Raw genomic sequence first — 22,558 nt, forward strand, 5'->3', positions numbered from 1 at the left:
AATTGTGGTTCAGTGGTTGTAAACAATAACACAGACAATATAAAATCCTTAGTCTAGTTGTGGGAAGAAAAGGATATCATCATCATCATGGCCCCAAATAACTTTTAAATATCTTGCAATTGGAGACGAGTCTCTTACTAAATCGGCAAGAGTGCCTCTCATTTTCAATACATAAAGGCTAAGCTATAGAACCTCTCCATCATCAGCAATAGTCAGTGGTGGTGCGTGTCCCCCAGACCCCCACACTCCCAAGCCCCCACCTTTGCGCACAGATTCACCGGGAAATACTCGGTCGCCTAGCTTACAGCTAAGCTAACGTCAGTTAAAAGCACCGTTCCGGCCGTAAATAGAGGCTGTTCGCTTCCAGAAAGGCATAGGTTCAGAGAAAAGGGGCTTTAAAGTTGTCGGATTGCATTGGATCCAAATAAATCGGCGACGATAGTACGCACGTTAGTAAACAAAGGACCGCTGCGACCGTCATTTGTTGGTGGGGGGAAAGGTGTTCCGACCATAGGGTTCCGACTCCCTCCTGAAGTCCCCGGATGCGTTCATCGCGTATTGATCTCGGAAATGTGCCTCATTTGCATGTACATCCGGGCATTTCACACATTCCGGCTATTGTGGCCTCATTTACTACTGTTTTAAGCCAATCACAATCCAGTATTTGAACACGTGACTAGAAAAAGTGGTAGAAACTTAAGTTTGTGCTGTGCCATTTGAACATTTTGCCTGGACACGGTGAAGGTGAATAATACTGTTTTTGCTACAAACTCTCTGACTTGCTATTTTAGTATTTTTGCTATTTTTGGGTATCAAATCAAGGGCCTTTGGCCTAACACTACCCTCACTCGAGAGCAGAGTGTGACACAGACACATTTCTAGTCTCCCCTCCTTCACAGCCACACTGGAGAGAAAGAAAATGTTGTGGGTTCAATTTAACCAAAACCAACCAATTAAACACTCAATCAATCAAAAGGGGTCAATATAAGCTGCACACCTACAGTATGACATCTGCCAGACTATCCAAACAAAGCGGGTTGCAACCAGACCTGGTTACGTCTATCTTTGCGTTCTCATTCAAACTGTAGCCTACCTGTGGAGGCTTGTGGTGTGGTGATTTGCTCTGTGTCCCAGAAAGGGTGTTGAATAGCACAGGCCAGGTTGTCTGTGGCCACTCCCTCTGGGATATCTAGCTGGCTTCTCACTATGTAGAGTCCATCTGGGTGACTCTGGGTGTCCTCTCTGGGTACAGACGAGTCGCTGTCCATGTTCTTCCAGACGATGGAGGCTGCAGGTTTTCCCCTTTCAGCTGAACACACAGCCACCCACCTGTCACCCTGCCACTGCAGACTGGCTGACACATGAGGAGGGACTGGACACAACACAAAGACACAGTCGGACACTCACTGAATATATCAAATACCAGTTCACTGCTTACAAAAAATAGCTGCAAAGTCTGTTCTATATGCCCAGTGTGTTAAATGATAGACTTACCTCTGACACATAGTGTATAGATGACAAAGTCACTCCGTTGGTTGTAAGCAGACTCACAGGTGTAGACCCCCTCATCACTGTTTGAGATGTTTGGGATGAGCAAGTAGGATTCACCAGTAGATGTGTTGTGGAGAGTCTTCTCATCCTCACAGGAGTTTTGACCATCGCTGTTAAAGTCCATCTGACACCGCTTGTCCTTTAAGTCTACTGTCCAGTTTGTGGAAAGCATCTCGCCCCACATTCTGATGCAATCCAGGGTAACGTTGATCCCCTGGTTGACCGTTTCATATCTGTAGACTGAGCAAAAAAAACAACAACTGTTAATACATCTAGATATGTGTTTAAAATATAAGGATTCTGTAATAACACTGGTTATATCCTGATATAAAGAACAGTGGGCATCTTAAGATTCTTAACCTAAAATGAACCGTAAATAATTATATATTTGACTGTTTAAACATTAAAATCAAACCTCGGTTCGAAGTGAAGCGGTGAATCTTAGTAGCAGAGGAAGCAAAAACAGCATATGGATATTTTAGGGGTTTTCTAGGTAGAATCTCCTTTAAGTGTTCTACCTATCTGTGTATTTGGCCATCCTTTGTTTTAATACTGTTTCTTTCTTTATCCCTGACCAGTCTTTGTGACCTACTATATTTTCCCGACATCTTTCTGGTGGTGTCGTACATCTGTTTCATGTTTCCGTGTCTTGTTGCTTCCTCTGATTTAGTCACAGTGGCTTCTGTCTACTACAGAATGGTGGCATATTGCTAGGTTGTCAATGTATGTCCTCTTGTCTGCCTTAATGCTCCTCTTTATCGTTCATTATAGTATAACTGTTTTTAATTATGTTCACTAGTTTAGTGGGCACTCCATGGTGTCTCAATAACTTCCAAGTAGTCTCTCTATGTCTATTTCTCAGCTGGTGTACAGTTTTCCTGATCTTTATCCCTGATCAGTCTTTGTGGCCTACTACATTTACCCGACATCCTTCTGGTGGTGTCGTACAACTGATAGATAAACCCTGAAGGCCAAATTATCATGTGAAGCTTGACCAATCCTCAAAGTATCCTTTCAGCTGACCGGGAGGGACACCGCACACATATTCTGGACGTACAGGACAGATAAAGCCTATTCATTCTGAACTGAAATGACCAAATATGGACATGGGACACACATTTTGCTTTTTGAAAAAGCCTATTCATTCTGGACTGATATTTTGCACGTACGGGACAGAAAAAAACTGTTCATTCTGGCCTGGAGTGACCATATATGGACATGAGGTAACATACATTGTGTTTTTGAAAAACCCTGTTCATTCTGGACTGACATCACCATATATGGTAATTAAACAGACATTCTGTTTTTGAAAAAGCCTGTTCATTCTGGACTGAAATGACCATATATGGGCGTGATACACACAAAGCCATTCATTGGAAGCGGTTTTCACCGCTTCAAAAAACAACTTCACAGAGACTACAGATAGGGTGCTACCTCTAACAAAGGGACATGGTGTATTTCTTTCAAACAAGATCTGTTCTGTTTGGGAATCTCTGACTTCATGTGGCCAGCGACATGAGTCATCCATGACATATGACATCTCCAAAGTTTCAACTTACAATTACTTTATATAATATTTCATTGGAAATATATGTGGAACATTTTGGGCATTGGCCTACTGGCAGTGTACACAAGAAAGTATACAATGATCGATTCAGTAGTTTGTGACATTATCCCCAGACAGACACATTTCTAGTCTCCCCTCCTTCAGAGCCAAACTGGAGAGAAAGAAAATGTTGTGGGTTCAATTTAACCAAAACCAACCAATTAACCACTCAATCAATCAAAAGGGGTCAATATAAGCTGCACACCTACAGTATGACATCTGCCAGACCATCCAAACAAAGCGGGTTGCAACCAGACCTGGTTACGTCTATCTTTGCGTTCTCATTCAAACTGTAGCCTACCTGTGGAGGCTTGTGGCGTGGTGATTTGCTCCGTGTCCCAGAAAGGGTGTTGAACAGCACCGACCAGGTTGTCTGTGGCTACTCCCTCTGGGAGATCTAGCTGGCTTCTCACTGTGTAGAGTCCATCTGGGTGACTCTGGGTGTCCTCTCTGGGTACAGACGAGTCGCTGTCCATGTTCTTCCAGACGATGGAGGCTGCAGGTTTTCCCCTTTCAGCTGAACACACAGCCACCCACCTGTCACCCTGCCACTGCAGACTGGCTGACACATGAGGAGGGACTGGACACAACACAAAGACACACTGAATAGTAAAAATGTCATCAGTGCTTACGCAAATGACAGTGAGAGAAAAGACTCACCTATGACAGAATACATTATAGAATACCTGCGCAAATCCTCCATTATATACACATTCACCTTTGTAGAGCCCCTCGTCGCTGTTTGAGATGTTTGGGATGTTTGGGATGAGTAATTCACCTGTAGAGTTGTGGAGAATCTTCCCATTCTTACAATAGTTCAAAGAGTTCTGATTTCAACCATCATCGCTTAAGATTATCTTACATTGCTTCTCCCTCAAGTCTATTGTCCATATTATGTCCAAATGACTACTCCATGGTCCTCTGGTGCAAGTCAGCTTAATATTTTAATTAGAAATATATGTGGAACATTTTGGGCATTGGCCTACTGGCAGTGTACACAAAAAAGTAAACAATGATCAATTCAGTGGTTTGTGACATTATCCCCAGACAGACACATTTCTAGTCTCCCCTCCTTCAGAGCCACACTGGAGAGAAATAAAATGTTGTGTGTTCAATTTAACCAAAACCAACCAATTAACCACTCAATCAATCAAAATGGGTCAATATAAGCTGCACACCTACAGTATGACATCTGCCAGACCATCCAAACATAGCGGGTTGCAACCAGACCTGGTTACGTCTATCTTTGTGTTCTATTTCAAACTGTAGCCTACCTGTGGTGGCTTGTGGCGTGGTGATTTGCTCCGTGTCCCAGAAAGGATGTTGAATAGCACAGGCCAGGTTGTCTGTGGCTACTCCCTCTGGGAGATCTAGCTGGCTTCTCACTGTGTAGAGTCCATCTGGGTGACTCTGGATGTCCTCTCTGGGTACAGACAAGTCGCTGTCCATGTTCTTCCAGACGATGGAGGCTGCAGGTTTTCCCCTTTCAGCTGAACACACAGCCACCCACCTGTCACCCTGCCACTGCAGACTGGCTGACACATGAGGAGGGACTGGACACAACACAAAGACACACCGAATAGTAAAAATGTCATCATTGCCAGTTCAGTGCTTACGCAAATGACAGTGAGAGAAAAGACTCACCTATGACAGATACATTATAGAATACCACCGCATTTCCTCCATTATATACACATGCACCTTCATAGAGCCCCTCGTCGCTGTTTGAGATATTTGGGATGAGTAAATCGCCTGTAGAGTTGTGGAGAATCTTCCCATCCATACAATAGTTCAAAGAGTTCTGATTTCGACCATCATCGCTTAAGATTATCTTACATTGCTTCTCCCTCAAGTCTATTGTCCATACTATGTCCAAACGACTACTCCATGGTCCTCTGGTGCAAGTCAGCTTAACATCTTCCCCCATTTTGACAGTTTCATTTCTGTAGACTGAACAACAAAGTAAAATATGTTAATACATCTACACACATATTTAAAATAAATGGATAGGGCCTACTGCAAAAACACTGGTGATGTTCACACATATAAAATTTTAGCTTCATCCTACAAAGGACAGCTGCCATCTTAATCTATATTGATGTTAAATGCTTAGAAAATGTGCATATGACTCTTGTTGCACTTGTCTATCTTAACATGGTTTAATTCTGCACTGAAAGGCTTGCAAGAATTAGACAAATACAAGTTCGGGTACAGCCCTATATGCTTTTTGAAACCAGGAGTAGAGAGATACAGTTATGACATTTAGGGGAAGGATAACACACCAATCAGCACCAAACAGCCCACTTTAACCCATTAACAGCGGGAAAGCATCTGTGTAATTTTAAATATTTTAAATTATTATTTTTTCATTTCAAGAGTTCAAAAATAGCTAAGCTCATAGCGTATACAGTATGTACTGTATGTATATCAGTGTGTGTGTGTGTGTGTGTGTGTGTGTGTGTGTGTGTGTGTGTGTGTGTGTGTGTGTGTGTGTGTGTGTGTGTGTGTGTGTGTGTGTGTGTGTGTGTGTGTGTGTGTGCGTGCGTGCGTGCGTGCGTGCGTGCGTGCGTGCGTGCGTGCGTGCGTGCGTGCGTGCGTGCGTGCGTGCGTGCGTGCGTGCGTGCGTGCGTGCGTGCGAAGCTGGATCAAGTGCTGTCAGCAGTATTAACTATGTATTTGCCCTTTAGCAGAAACTGCAAGGAAAGAAGGAACTGAAATGTGTACGTAGTCATTATCTGCTTTTAAATGACTATTTACTTTTTTAACAACATTAGCAGACACATAAATTATTTCACAGCAATATATTTTTCTGTATCCATTGACACACTTCTGTATTCAGTATGAGATTCTTGTCGTTCAAGTCATCACCTACTTGGATTGTATAAGCTGATTCCAGTCGCCAACAGCCACACCAACCACAGAGCCCTGAGGCTCACCTTCATGTTTTAACAACCCTACTAATGATCTTAAAATATTACAAACTGACATGCAGTAAACAATATTAATAGAGTTTAATGTCAGTGGTATAGCCTATATGTCTTATTAGATGTCAGCTATCCTGTTCCAGATAGAAACTAGCCTTTCTGACCCAGCCTCTATCTTCAAAATGAAAATGTAGATTTCCTGAGGAGACTTATCTACGAGGCATCTACTTCAGGATGTGGTTTCACTGTCTTACTCGGGCGGATTCACACTGCAATCCGATTGATTAGAACTGTTACTGAAAACAGTTGCCTGGTCCCTGCTGACCAGCATTCACATTGGCCAAAATTCTCCTGTGCCTGGACTCCCTGGAGTACACTTCATTCAACTGTAATGGTATTCATGTGCCTCCCAGGGGCGCTTGTTGACCATGGGGCTTTGGGAGATATAAAATGTCATGTCACAGAAGAAGAGTATCTTGACAGAATTTAGAGCGAATATAAAGTTTTAAAGTGTTCCTGACGTTATCTTGAGTTGTAACAATAACAGAACAACAATACACAACCAAAGCAGTGTGTGCTGACTGTCTTTGAAACATCACAACGTAACGCTGTCTGTAATCATCGCACCACAGTAACGTCACTGGCGCATCCTTGGGATCTTAATAGTGACGTCGCGGATCAATCCTTAATATTTTCATCCCAGCAGAAGCGACACCACTTCCTTGTTCATGGAACGGTAGCTTCACATTGCAGCGCACCGTTCTTGAGGACGCATCAAGCGGACTCGAGACTACCTCCGGAGGTGGTCTCGAGGCTGCCTTTCTGAGGAGAACCGGAGGCTTCACACTGCCAAAACATCTGCCAAGCAGTCTCGAGAACGCACCGGAGACCGCATGCAGTGTGAATCCGAAGACACAGTTCTATAGAACCCAGAGGCAGCGTGAACCAGTGTTTATGACAGTGGTTCTCAAACTGTGGGTCAGGATTTTGGGGGTCTCCCCAGATGACTTGATTAACGTGCAACATTGTATTCTCACTCGACAGTAAACAAACCTACTGTACATACAGTATAAGTGCACGTTGTCAATCAGCACATTTCTAACGTGAAGATGTATGGACTGTCAAGACCTTTTTAATACCCGCAAAATAAATGAATAAAACATTGGCCAAATTCTGTATGGTCAGATAACAACAGCATGTGACACCAACCTCAAACTGAGAGAACACATGTGGTCAGGTGCCGTGTTCAAATGCAATGAGTGGGGGAGGATGGATGGTTCATGCAGACAGAGTGTTCAGATGAAATGAGTGGGGGAGGATGGATGGTTCATGCAGACAGAGTGTGAGGATGTGTGAGGTGGTTTCAGTGGTGGCTCTTCTTAGGAAGCAGCTCAGAGCTTATCAGAGCAGATCTGCTGTGTAGCCATTTTTACACACACAGTTGAAGCCGTTATATATTACACATACAGTTTTTGCTTTGATATAGCAAAACATCAGGCCCTTCAAATCCAGTCCTATTGTGCTTAAACAAGCCCAACAGCTTTGTTGTGCTCTTTATCCTTTTAGTTGACCTTGTACCAGTGAACTGTACTGTCCTGTACGTTTTCCTACACAAACTTCTAATAAAGTATTCAATCAATCAGTGTGTGTGTGTGTGCATGTGTGTGTGCGTGCGCGCGTGCGTGACTATAATTATCAGGGGCTGCAGAGCAGTGTTTGTGCCAAGTTTGGTACAGATTGGATACACAGAGTGCCTGTGGTTTATTATTTCAAAACATTTTCAAATAAGTATTCCCCAAAAAGCATTGTTTTTGGATGAATTAAAATGTTTTTCTCAGTAATTTCATGAAGAATTCAAAGAAAAATAAATACATTTGCTATTTTCACTAGTTTGGGTCCCAGGCAAACGTCTTTCTCTTTTGGGTCTTGAGCTGAAAGGTTTGGGAACCACTGTTCTAGACTCTGAACAGCCTACCACTGGACCTCAGGCTTGCTGGCTCCATAATTCATTTTTGAATCTAAATAATAATAAAAAAGTATTTTCAAATTGTTTATGATTTACTGTTTGATTTTATGTTTATGTATATTTTGCACTTTTGTTTAAAAAAGGTGGTTAGCGCTTCGCCTCACAGCTAGAAGGTCCTGGGTTCGATTCCTGCCGGGGGACGCTGTGGGTGCTGGGGGCGTGGTTCTCCCTCCGCGTCATCGGCGCCCACACCCTAGGTGGGGTCGGCGATAGGGCCTTTCTGTGTGGAGTTTGCATGTTCTCCCCGTGTCTCCTAGGGTTGATACCCTCACAAAAACATGCCGTAATCCTGGTCTCATTAATGCCTCCCCCTGGCCAGCTGGGGCGCTTGATGGAGGGGAAAGGAACTGGTTGGAATAACGTGTTCCTTCCACGCGCTACGTCCATCCCGGGGAAATCCCCCCTGTCAGGTGAAAAGAAACAACTTGGACTACTCATGCATTGAAGGAAGCATGAGGTCAGTCTGTTGTCTCCCCAAGTTTATTTTATTAGCCTATATTATTATTGCTTAACACATTGTTCTCAAACATTTTCATATCAAGATCCCCCAATTTGATATTATTTTGACTCCCATCTGAAAATATTGTGCACCAGGGGCCCCATAGGAGATACATGTCAAGACTAAACAAGAGTCAGATTGTAGATTGTCTATTTTTGAACATTTTAAAATAAGGTGTCCTAAACGGCTCCTCATTTTGCTGAAGGACCCCTAGGGGTCCCTGAACCCCACTGTGAGAACCAGTGGCTTAATAGTGTTGATTTGTTGAATGCGTACAAAATGTGCCATTAAAAGCTTTAGCTCTATTCTTGATCGCTTAAACAAAACTGATATTGTTGTAGGCTACTCCAGCCTTGTGTGATGAGGAATAAAATATTTTAACTTTTAAGAACGAGATGCTGATATTCCACACTAGAACATACACTGTGTAGCTGCTTTGATTTGCTACTGACCCCTGCACCGACAGGGGGTCTGGGGCCCCTAGGGGGTCCTCAGAGTAACTACATGGGGTCTGGGGCCCCTAGGGGGTCCTCAGAGTAACTACAGGGGGTCTGGGAGACCTAGGGGGTCCTCAGAGTAACTACAGGGGGTTCACCAAATCTTTGTGTGATGGGGAACATTAGCCAAAAAATAGCAGCAAGCTCACAACGTCGTGAGCTTGTAGATCGCCTATTCTCTGAGAGTTGGTGTAGAGCAGGGGTGTCCACACATTTTTCATTTATCTCACATTACCAAATGCAAGGTAAAAAATGCAGTAAAATAGCCGTTCTTTGACCCCTTCAGAATGAGACAACAGGGAACAACCCTGACAAAATACTGTATACTCTGGGAGAATATTCCTGTTTGACGGTGCTGGCGGCCGTTTATAATACAATTTAGGAATGAAGGGCCACACTTTGGACACTGGTGTAGAGGAAAAAAGAGCAGACCAAGTACAGAGCCAACGGTCAAGTTGACTAAAATATATCAAGGATTTAAAAGGTTAACAGTCTGAAAATACACGAACATGAATCCAACATGTTAATAGCAACAAATAAAAAATAACACTGAGTTTATAGTTCTGTCAAACAGGTCTATATGAAGCTATGAAATATAAGAAAAGGTTTAATCTGCAACACAATGTTATATAAGTGGGGTCCCTGCTTCATCTCTCTCCCCCTTATATTGACTTGAAAAAAACGACCCCTGCTATGAATGGTAAAATGAGTCTTCAGGTCATCAGAATAGTTTATCTTTGTCCCTGTATTCTCTTTCATAGTTGATGCTCATCACTTCATGTGTCATCATTGACATCGTGGTGTATTGCATTTTTAAAACACTGCTATAAATAATGGGAACATTTTCTAGTGAGACCCTTTATTTTTTCATGGTGTCTATATGTCCAGCAGCACCACCTAGTGTTTGCCCATACACACTGCATATGCATGCTTTCACACCATTCCATGTCAGAGTCGACAAAGAAAAGTCAAGCTAATTTGACACACAATTTTGGATATTTATTGTTGTCATAGTAGCATATTTGAACGTCTAAACCATATTCAAATATAACAAAAACAAACTCCTTACTGTATTAGTTGTAATTGAAACAGAAATAAACAACCTAGCCTATAATACTATGTAACACAGAAGTAGTTACATAGAAGTAGCTCAGGGAGTTCAAACTACCAAACCCTTTGGCAACAAGTTGGAAGTTAATTATCTTCACAAGGGACTGCTTTGCTAGTTTTCTTTCCAAATGAGTGGATTATTGTCATTCAGGTGAGTTAAAAAAGGTAAATGCAGCCAGTTAGCTTTAGGCTACAGCAGGAGCTGAGTGTGTCATTTCCCTTTTGTTATTTTACATTTCAATTATGGTAGGCTATTGAGCTGCAACTACTGAGGAATCAGGATACAACAATACGTAGCTGCTAGTGTTGCTGTGTTTTATTGTGACACAACATAGGGCTAATAAGCACATAGCCTACTGTCAGATCTGCGCGTGTCTAGCAAAAGGCCAGACGTGTGCATTATTTTAAAATGGAAAAGAACATGCCAGTAAAGGTGCATTGAATGTGCTCTCTATTATATCGGTGGTTCTCAAACTTTAAATTGTCAAGGAAGTGTCTTGACCCGTTAGGGTCCATTTGGTTCCATTTGTAGGCTACACTGCCTGAATATAGACTTGTAACCCCTTCAAGGAACCCTGTGAGTCCCTGGCCTGCACCCCAGTTAGCCACAAATTGCAACTCTTAAGATTATGTTGAATCTTATGTTGAATCTAGAGTTGCAACACCAACCATTGACAGCCCATGCATTCAAACAGAAAAGTGCTCTCTGATTGTATTAAACAATGTTAAACTCACTAACATTGAAGCTGTACAGGAAGCTTGAATTATCCTCTTACTTGTAGAGAGGAACATATGAAGGAGAAACACTTTCTTTCTTTCTTCTCTTTCTTTCTTTCTTTCTTTCTTTCTTTCTTTCTTTCTTTCTTTCTTTCAGGTCAAGGCGTTTGGTGTCCCTCCAAACCTACTCCAGACCATATTCACGAGTACCAGAGCCGAGAGAGAGGATCGACAGTGACTTTAGTCCATGAGACCCTGTCATCACTTACACAACTGATGAAGAAGAAGACATCTCAGGGTAGGAACCACTTTCTTTCTTTCCTTTTCTCTTCTTTCTTTCTTTCTTTCTTTCTTTCTTTCTTTCTTGCTGCTGTTTCTGATTGTTTGTACTTGGCAGTGTACTAACTGTTATTGTCATATTAGGACTCCAAAGACTGTTACTGGCTCTGAGATTGAAGTGTCTGTTGTGCTGTGTCTATAGCTGAAGGTGGTCAGTTGTGTCATGGTACAGTCTGTGTCTACTATAGGCTGTGATGTATGTTGTGTTGATGTTGAAGTTGTGAGCTGTAACAGGGTACAGTGAATTGTGACAGGGTACAGTAAACGTATACTAGGTACCTTCCCTCGCCGATATCATCATACTCAGTCAGACGTGAAGTGTTGTGAGCTTGTAAATATCTGTATAATATTATATCTGTGGTTGTAAATATTAACCATTAGGCTCCTTGGTGCTCCTATCCACCTTTCTGTGAGAATTTACTGTAGAATTATGTGTGGGACACATTCGGAGAACAGCAGACATACAAGCTCATGTCGAGTCGCAGTCTGATGCAACCGGACCTGCCGCACACCTTCTGCGCAATGTACGATGGGATGTTGGAAACTTGTGGATACGCTGCAACTGGTCAAAAATATCAACTTTTCTTTAATCTGACAAAATATAATTTTTTACTTAACCCAGGACTACAGTAACTTTGCTGATAACTATGATACATTCCACTATTTTAGATACTGTTTCTCTGATTCATAATGTACAGTACACGTTCACTGAAGCCTCTATAATTGACCTCAAAGCAATGAATACGAAATGTATTTATTATATAACTAGTAAAGCAATATGAATACAACATATATTTAGTATAAAACAACCACCAAATAATTATTATTAAAACTACAGTCTAGGAGTTTGAATACAATGATGTCATAGACAGAAATTTCACACACACTTCTTTTTTTCTTTACTTTTTACTTCAAGGTTATATGACATGTTGAAAAAAAACATGCAATAAAGCAAAACGTGTATAGAATTAAATGCTAAATATAAAAATAATTAAAAACAACACAATTGTATATACAGTATGATACTACTGTAGGCATTCTTCAAATATGTAATATTCCATTCATCTTTCTGGGAGTATGGTAGGGATTATTAATATATCATCATTGTTGGGAGAAAACCGTGTATAAACAGTTTGTTTTGTATTTGTCATTTTAAAAATGATTTAAAATAGTGAAGATAGACGATCTACAAGCACACAACGCCTTGCGGGTGCGAGGATTGTGTGATTGTAGATCGGCTATTTTCACTACTTTTGTTTGTCACTCTTGATGATGAAGCAGGGCTTTACTTTACGAAGTAAAACACATTTGAAACTTGGAGATACGAGGTTTCTGCGACAGTGACGATATGTACAATATTACATTTATATTTCAGGGAGTATGCCTAATGCCTATGGTAGGGATTATTAAAATATGTACAATATTCAATTTAGCTATAGATCAGATATGGTGGGGTTATTAAAATATGTACAATATTCAATTTAGCTATATTTCAGATATGGTAGGGATTATTAAAATATGTACAATATTCAATTTATATTTCAGATATGGGATTGGACATTATTCCAGTATGGTAGGGATTCATTCAAATATGGATAATAGGCCTATTCAATTTATATTTCTGGGAATATGGTAGGGATCATTCAAATAATGTACAATAATCAAGTTCCTGGAAACCAGTGGTTCTCAAACTTATCAGGCCGCTACCCCCAAAATAATCCTATTTACTGGTGGGGACGCCTCCATATCTGACAAGCACTCGGTGAGCCAAGCAGGTACAACAGTACGTCCTCCCGGTGGAGGCTCCTCATTGCCAGGTGAGCCAGTAGGTACAACACAGAAATAAATGTGTGCAGAGGAATTAATTAACATAATGACTAAAACTAATCAAAATGTATAATATATTCAAATACTGTTTCACATACGGTAGGCGTTATAAGAATATTATGTACAATGTATTACTATTTCAGCTCATATATGCAAGGACTATTAAAATATGTACAATGTAGCAACTACAACTAAATGACAACTAAACAGTCAATGGGATGGGTCATCACAAGCGCTCAAACTTGTTTTGTGTTATCCTTTCAACAGATTGTGTACAAATGTTCACACGTACATGCATTTGTTTCAATAAAAACATCAATCAATCAATTAATCAATTAATCAATCAATCAATCAATCAATACATCAGTCAGTCAATCAATCATGTTTCAGGTATTATATGACATATATTCTTCACTAGAGGCACTAGGTGGCCGGCCTTTATGGTTATGTCATGATGACAGGGTTATGTCTGAGTCATAGGTCATACAGTATACTGTATACGTCCTCCCATTGGCCAATTTTAATGTATGAACAATGTATTAAACTGTACTGTTTCAGGTAGCCTACTGTAGGCAGCCTATAAGGATTTTTCAAATATGTATGTTTGTCTGGGTCATATATCTGCTCCACCTCTGCAGCCTCCTCTATAAGAGAGAGAGAGAGAGAGAGAGAGAGAGAGAGAGAGATTATTATTATATTGTAAATGGTGGCTGCAACACAATGTACTATAACAGACAGGTCATAGTAACATAGAGTAAACACTTACCTTGTGCTGAATCATGGAATCTCTACACACACACACACACACACACACACACACACACACACACACACACACACACACACACACACACACACACACACACACACACACACACACACACACACACACACACACACACAATGTCAGTTATTTCTACGAACAAATAAGAAGCATTTGTTAGATTAGAGCAGTCTAATAAGAAAGGCTTAAAGTTGTACTATGTAACTTTTTTTATAAAACAAATCTTAAAATTCTCCTAACTATTAAATCACAAAAGTTTTAGAAGATCAGCGCCGTGAATTTCAGCCTGTAAAGCCTTCTCTGTATGTAAACTGAGATCCTTGCCGTGGACCGGATCTCGCGCCAAAATTGCGTCATCACACTACCGGCCAATCACAGCGAGGGTTATACAACTGCCGGCCAATCACAGCGCATCTTGAAGTGGGGTCGCTATGGCAGCCATATTTGTTGTCGCCCGTTTGTACCATCCCTTCTCTAGGTAATTTCGCCTACCAGGCAGGGTGAAGGAGTCCGTATCTCTGGAATTACTGAACGCACAGGAACAAGGGACCCCTTAAAAGATAGATCTCAGCGAGGTGGAGGCAGACGCGGGGGTCTGAAGGTACGAAAAACGTCCGAAAGACGCGGACGCGACCGCGGTTTGCTATAGGGCTAATGACCACTAGTTGGGCATCTTACACAGTATGGCTTTAAGGCCTTTTAACACAGGGTCCGATTTTCAGGAAAAAAAACTGACCATATTGTCTGAATGTGAACAAATTCTGACTCAGTGTGCATGAGGTCAAAGAGAAAACGTGTTCATTTATTGTCTGTTTTATTTTATTTTTTCAGCGCAGAAAATCAGACCCTGTGTGCACAGGCCTTAAGAAAACCATTGTAACATGACTAGACACTGCTGCATTTTATAAATAGAAGCCATGGAACCTGCCTTCATATTCAGCTGCTAATGAAGAGGCTTCTGCCCTTTCACCTCCTGAGTAGAGAAGAAAATATGTCAGTGATGTATAAGTCAGTTTAAAACATTAACACCAACTTCAGAATAGGGTTTTTGATCACAGTACGGTTCGGTTCGGCACGGTGGAATGGAATGTAAATGTCTGATTGTTGCATTGTTGTTGTTGTGTGCAGGGACGAAATTAGACCTTATTCCGCCTGGGTTTTCAGATCAAAAGGGCCCTGTACTGCTGAGAGGGGGGGCCATAGATTAGGAGATTAGAGACCTCTGATATATTGGAAATGACAAAAGAAAATACATATAATAGCCTATGAATTTATATGTAGAGCAGCTATTTTTTATTTATTGAAAACAAACTCAATTAAGAAATCCCTACTAAATCCCTCGCCACTGTCGACAGTAGGGGGGGCCCTTGGGTTTATAAAACCCATCAACCCTATACAAATTATGCTACTGGTTGTGTGACTTAGCTGTAAGATATACAGTACCAGCCATGTTGTTGTTGTGTGACTTAGCTGTAAGATATACAGTACCAGTCAAGCCATGGTGACTCATGGTTGCTCTTGGTGATTCTTGTCCCCTCGTGGATCGCATTGTCTGGAGTGGAATTACTATGAAACAAACACACAGACGCGCACAAACAAATGTCGGGGGCATGATGCTAATAAATTGAGCTGATGTTGCTTTTGTTGCCAAAGTACTGAGGTGGCAGACTTCAAATAGAAAATGCCATAGATATATGGAAATATGATCTTGTGGATCAAAGTTCCACGACGGATTTGGAATCCATAAAAGTGTTCAATGGAAGCATGTTGCCTACTGAAAGTAGCCTACTTACTGTCTGTTTTTACAAACTCACAATGAGCGCAAGCTTGTACTGTTAAGCCCTTTGCACACAGGCGTGTTTAACCGCACGGATAAAACAGACAATATAATTTTTTGAAAAGAAAACAATGATTCTCTATGACCTCATGCACACCGGCTCCGAATTAGCCGTGCGACGAGTGGCTGTCGCCGTGCGTTTTTTTCTCGATCGAACCCAGTTCGATTTGTGCGTCTTGTCGCATGCGGTAAAAAACTCCTTTGAATGACTCCTTTTTGGATCCGCAGCGCCGATTCCGCACAGCCTTGCACACCAAATCCAATGCGTTTTATTCATGCCGCAAACGAAAAAAACGCAACTGTCCTGTGTGCAAAGGGCTTAAATCTGTGATTCTCGGTTATTTGTTATTTTAAGATGAAAGAGTATTTGAAGTAGTCAAACAAACAAAAAATTAATAGATTAAAGAGTGTTTGTTTGAAACTAACAATAGAATGGAAGTTCAAAAGCATTTTTCCAAAGACCATAATGGTCTGGGATATTGAATAAAAGCACAGGTTTTAGAGCCCCAATCTGTGTTTTCTTCAACTGGTTATCTGTATGTAGAAGAGTAGAAATATAGGTGGAACAGTATAACTAAAACATCATAATTCTACATATTGTTAACACTATTGTGGAGGGGCTGTTTCATGAATCACAGATTATTCAGGACTTGTCCTGAAAGGTTGTTCAGTTGTGATATTTAATTTGTGTTTTAATCCATGGAACCTGCCTTCATATTCAGCTGCTGTTGAAGAGTCTTCTGCTCCTTCGCCTCCTGAGTACAGAAGAAAACATATTATTGTTGTATAAGTCAGTTTAAAACATTAACACCAGTTCCAGACACGTACGGTATATGTCTCATTGTTCTGTTGGTTTTGGTGTGAGGCTTCTTAAATGTTGTCTGAGCTGTAAGATATTCCAGCTAGTGTCAGCTTGCTTCACCATGCTTTAGAACGATTTTATTCAAACATTAGAAACTATAAATATAACTTATCTCTGATTACTTGGATTATGTATGTGTTTGTCTTGCAAGCTCTTGTGAGCTTGTTTATCGACTATATTTGACATTTTTAAAGTTAATGTTTGTGTGATACTGGCATGATACAAGTATGAAATAGGGCATTCATTTGAAGCGATGAAATATGAAGATAAGTTGCCTGCTTGACAGCGTCAATTTATTCTGAGGTTTAACTCCTGACCAACTCACATCACAAACCGTACACATAATGTTCTAAAACTCACTCACCTTCAGCATCAACCACACGCCGAGGCCCACATGAAGAGAAGATCTTCTTTATACAACCTGATAACATAACATAACATCATTCTGGTAGACCATTATACTTCAATGAAAATGTGATGTAAATTATATGCTGGTTAGGCGGAGGGCAGATAGACTGACAGGCCCCTCCTACAAACTTTAAAGCCACCCGTTGCCAATAGCAATGGAATCTGAAAAAATCGTTTAGGCTTTTTTTTTTTTGTCAAAAAAAGAAGCGTGTGTTATATGCGTATGTACATCATGGTTTTTCCTTTCCTTTTAAAAGTCTGTGTGAACTCGGCGGTCTGGTGAGGGGTTAAGAAGCAACCACAGAACCACCAGATCAGAGGAAGACACTGTCACTGTTGCCAGCAGGCAAACTACTGTGTGCATGAGTACATTAACGATCATATATCTGTGTTCTAAAATGATAAACTCCTGCAGATAAATGAGGTAATGTCTCCTCTAGCCTGCTTCCAGACCAGAGACCCCGCCCACTCTCAGAGTGGACTCTTTCTCTGGTCTGGAGCTTAGTACATGAATCGGTTTTTATTTTCGGCTGCTCCAATGAGCGCGGGGGGTGGGGGTGGGTCTAACGAATATCCAATCCGCGCAGGATTTGAAACGATTCAAACGAAGTTCACACACAGGCAGGCTGAGGAAGGCACACACACACACACACACACACACGCACGCGCTGATTTCACCAAGCTGTTAATGTTGATTACATGTTTCTGGTCGCAGTTCTGTGTTGAAGCAGTCACTGGCACAGACAGAGACACACACACAATCACACACACACTCCGCGACCGTGCGTCACGTCCACCGTGCGTCTCGATCACTGTGCGTCGCGATCACTTGCGCGCGGATGCCCGCCCGCACGCTCGCAAAAAAGTCCATCCCCTGTAAATCGCTTAGAATAGGGAACAGGTTCAGACTAAAGTGTGAGCTGAGTCTGAGATCAGGCTATGTCTCCTCCCCTGAAAAGCTTAAAAATGTAAATAATTAAAGTTGTTCAAAAAAAAAAAAAAAAAAAAAGCGGTAGCAAAAGGTGTACTGTTAAATGATAAATGGCAGAACATATTTTGAGGAAGAAATGGGCATGAGTTGATTGAATGATCAATGGAAAGAGTTATACTGTAAGCTAAAACGTGAAGCGGCCTGTTATAGCGCCAACTTGAGACCAATTTAAAATATGTATTCCATGGCCTACTGGGAGTCCATAGCTTCACACACGCACTCACACACACACACACACACACACACACACACACCCGCGTGATGGACACAACACAACACAACAAAAGAAAACAACATAATCGATATAAGGTTTCAGAGTAACTCACCAGAAGATATCCAACCTGCCACCAAAATGAATGCAAGGAGGAGAGCAACGATACCCCATCTATGCATCAGTGGATTTCCTGAATGAATGAATGAATGAATGAATGAATGAATGAATGACTCTTCATCATTTGTGGGTTACATTTGATTTGTACGGCCCCCCATAATCCGTCCGTCCGTCCGTCCGTCCGTCCATCCGTCCGTCCACCCCTCCCTCTATCCATCTATCGATCGATCACTGTGCTGTGAACCACAGTGATCACTGTGCTGTGAACCACAGTGATCAATCACCGCACACACACACACGCTCAGCCTACCTGTGGGGAGCTGTAGCATTGGGATTTGCTCCGTGTCCCAGAAAGGGTGTTGAATAGCGCAGATCAGTTTGACTGTGGCTACTTCATTCGGCAGATCTAGCTGGCTTGACACTGTGTAGAGTCCATCTGGGTGACTCTGGGTGTCCTCTCTGGGTACAGACGAGTCGTTGTCCATGTTCTTCCAGACGATGGAGGCTGCAGGTTTTCCCCTTTCAGCTGAACACACAGCCACCCACCTGTCACCCTGCCACTGCAGACTGGCTGACACATGAGGAGGGACTGGACACAACACAACACAAATACATAGTCTGACACTCACATAGTCTTATACTGATGATGGCTTAGAGCCGAAACGCGTCTGTCTGTGATGAGCTACTGCTGCTGCTGAAATGAAAGAAAGACTCTTAAAAAGTGAGTGCGGGTTATATCCTCCTTTATGTTGTACCTGATCCTTCACCCTAAGAACTGAAGCTGTTCAAAAGAAGAAACTAAATGAGTAGAGCGAACCTTCCTCTGTTTTGATATATCAAATACCAGTTCACTGCTTACACAAATGGCTGCAAAGTCTGTTCTATATGTGTTAAATGACAGACTTACCTCTGACAGATAATGAATAGATGACAAAGTCACTCCGTTGGTTGTAAGCAGACTCACAGGTGTAGACCCCCTCGTCACTGTTTGAGATGTTTGGGATGAGCAAGTAGGATTCACCAGTAGATGTGTTGTGGAGAGTCTTCTCATCCTCACAGGAGTTTTGACCATCGCTGTTAAAGTCCATCTGACACCACTTGTCCTTTAAGTCTACTGTCCAGTTTGTGGAAAGCATCTCACCCCACATTCTGATGCAATCCAGAGTAACGTTGATCCCCTGGTTGACAGTTTCATTTCTGTAGACTGAGCAAAAAAAAAAAAAAAAGAAAGAAAGAAAAAGAAAAACTTTAATACCGTTAGTGGCTATTGAGATCGGCACATTTTCTGGCAACCTGCCACTATCACACATGTCACGCATGTTTTTGTTTAGTTTAGTTTTTCTCACTCTCAAAAAGCGCCTGCAATGTAGTGGATTTGAAACTACATAATAGGAACTAAATGAGTGAGATGGAAAAAGATCTGAGTGAAATCTGATGATCTCAATAGGCACCAAGGGTACATCTAGATGTGTTTAAAATATGAGGATACAGTAATAGCACTGTTTATATCCTGATACAAAGAACAATGGGCATCTTAACCCAAAAGGAACCAAAATTAATTTGAGATTTGACTGTTAAAGGGCCTACACCATGCTTTTAAAACTATATTTTTTGTATAAATATATGCTCAAAATTGAGTCTTAGACAGGTCTTAACCCTCAAACACACACTCTGACCATTCCTTTTGTTTCTACTAGCTGTCCTATAATTAGGCTCTCAAGCTGCAATACCAAAACGGCCTTTGTTTGCTCAGGGGCGCATCTAGTGGGGTTTTTTCCTCTCCTCTCCAACGTTGACAACAAATATATTGGGCCAATTAAAAATAGGATAATGTTGCAGCTCTGATTATAGCCTACTGTAGGCCTATGTTGTATGATATAAGCCTACTGTCAAATGACACAGGGCGACCGTTGCTAGACCAGACATTAGAGAACGTTAATCTACATTAGACAATCAACCCCACCCGCATTTATGTATAATGTATAAAAATGTATGAAATATAACGGCCCATTTATTTATTTATTTTGGCGATAATGAACCATCTGCGCTGCAGATGAAAAGGCTCCAACCAGGAGGAAGAGGAGCGGGTCGAGCGACCAGACCGAGCGTAGTTGCCCGACGTAGGTGCACCGTCTCGGGCTGCGCTCGCGGGGCCCGGGAGCCCGGCTCGCTCGCCACGCGAGCTCCGGGGATCGCGGGGCGCCCCGCGAGCGCAGCCCGAGATGGTGCACCTACGTCGGGCACCTACGCTCGGTCTGGTCGCTCGACCCGCTCCTCTTTCTCCTGGTTGGAGTGTTTTCATCTGCAGCGCAGATGGTTAATTATCGCCAAAAAACATTGTTCTACCGTGAGAGATACGTAGTATGCAGTGAAGAAAAGAATATAGCCTGGAAATGGGCTGTTATATAGCCGGGGATAATGAAAGGAAGGACCGGGGTGTTTTAGCTCACTCTAGCCGCGGACATGACAGAAGAGGCGGGCTGTGAAGCTCTCTCAAGCCGGAGACAGGGAGGGGAAAACCGGGGGTGGGACAGCGATAGGAGAGGCGGTCTATCACGGACACGGAGGAGGAGGGAAGGGGGTCCGACCGGCATGGACCCCCTGCGGGCCGGGGAGCAGCAGGAGGAGGAGGAGGCCAGCGGCGGCCGCTTAGCGGCGCTGGAACTCGGAGCGGCCGGGGAGGAGGGAAGCTCCATGGGCGGCGGGGACACCGTCTGCTCCCTGCCCGGGGAGAGAGACCTGGGCAACGGGGGAACGGCGCGGGCCGGGGCTTGTTTGTGGTTTGTGGCAAAGGCAAAGCCAAGATTGATCTGGGCTTTTCTTCACAGCCACAGACAGGACCATCGCCATTAAAAATAGTATTTTGTTTCCTTGATAGAAGGGACGAAGCTTGGGTCCTCGCAGTCTATAACGTCACATATATAGTGCAATCCAGGAACGTTAAGACTTCTCCTTGGACAAGTTGATAGCAAAAATGTTGATAGAATAAAAGAAGGAAATCACTCTGTCTACTATACAGGGAGGCAGAGTGAGAGCACTGAGTGAGCAGCCCCAGAACAGTAAGCCAGCTGCAGATGGAGGTGGAGGCTAAGCAAATTAGAAACAAATGAGGGGCTGGGTTTACAACAGTAGCTCTGGTTTTTACCTGAAGGGCGGGGGGGGGGGGGGGGGGGGGGGAATGTGACGTCACACGGATCAACTCTCAGAACAGCACTGTTCTGAGAACCCGTGGAAAGCTTTTCAACTCTGCCTTCCCAAAAACAGAGAAAGACACAATGGTCAGAAATAGGACTTTGTGAGGATAGAAGGTGCCAGTGGGACCCCAAAAAAAGGTTTTAAAATAGAAAAAGTGAAATTTCATGGTGTAGGTCCTTTAAGAACAATGGTGCTACCTCTAACCAAAGGGACTAAGATGTATTTCCTTAAAACAAGATCTGTTCTGTTAACAGTGTGGCTCATGGGGATCTCTGACTTCATGTGGCCAGCGAGTCATCCATGACCATGACATGTGACACCTCCAAGGTTTCAACTTTCATCATTCACTTAAACTTTATTCCATTGAAAATATGTCATTAAAAATAAGGGCGGCCCAGCGTCTAGTCGGCGACCTGGCCAACTCGGGAACGATGTAAATAGGGAATGAATGCCCCGCCCTTTAATGCAAACCCCATTATACCTGTTGTCATAGGACCCGTTTTGACCATCTGTTTGCCTGTGTCCATTTATGCCCATATATGGAGATATCTGTTATCTGTCTGTCTGTCTGTCTGTCTGTCAGTGTCCATTTTATGTCCATATATGGAGATCACTGCAGATATAGTTCTGGGTCCATTTTATGCCCATATATGCCCATATATGGAGATATCTGTCTATTTGCGTCCATTTCATGCCCATATATGGAGATCTCTGTATCTGTCTGTCTGTGTCCCTTTATGCCCGTATATGGAGATCTTTGTGATTCTGCGTAAATTTTATGCCCATATATGCCATTTGCGTCCATTTTATGCCCATTTATGGAGATCTCTGTATCCGTCTGTCTGTGTCCCTTTATGCCCGTATATGGAGATCTTTGTGATTCTGCGTCCATTGTATGCCCATATATGCCATATATGGAGATATCTGTTTATCTGCGTCCATTTTATGCCCATATATGAAGATCTCTGCACACACAGTACCGGTTGCGGAAAACTCTGATGTCAGACATCAGCTCCGCATACGGGCATTCATTTTATTCCCATTATGAAGTGAT

The sequence above is a fragment of the Nannobrachium achirus genome (genome assembly GCF_963921795.1).
Source record: "Nannobrachium achirus genome assembly, chromosome: 15".
In the NCBI taxonomy this organism is placed as follows: domain Eukaryota; kingdom Metazoa; phylum Chordata; class Actinopteri; order Myctophiformes; family Myctophidae; genus Nannobrachium; species Nannobrachium achirus.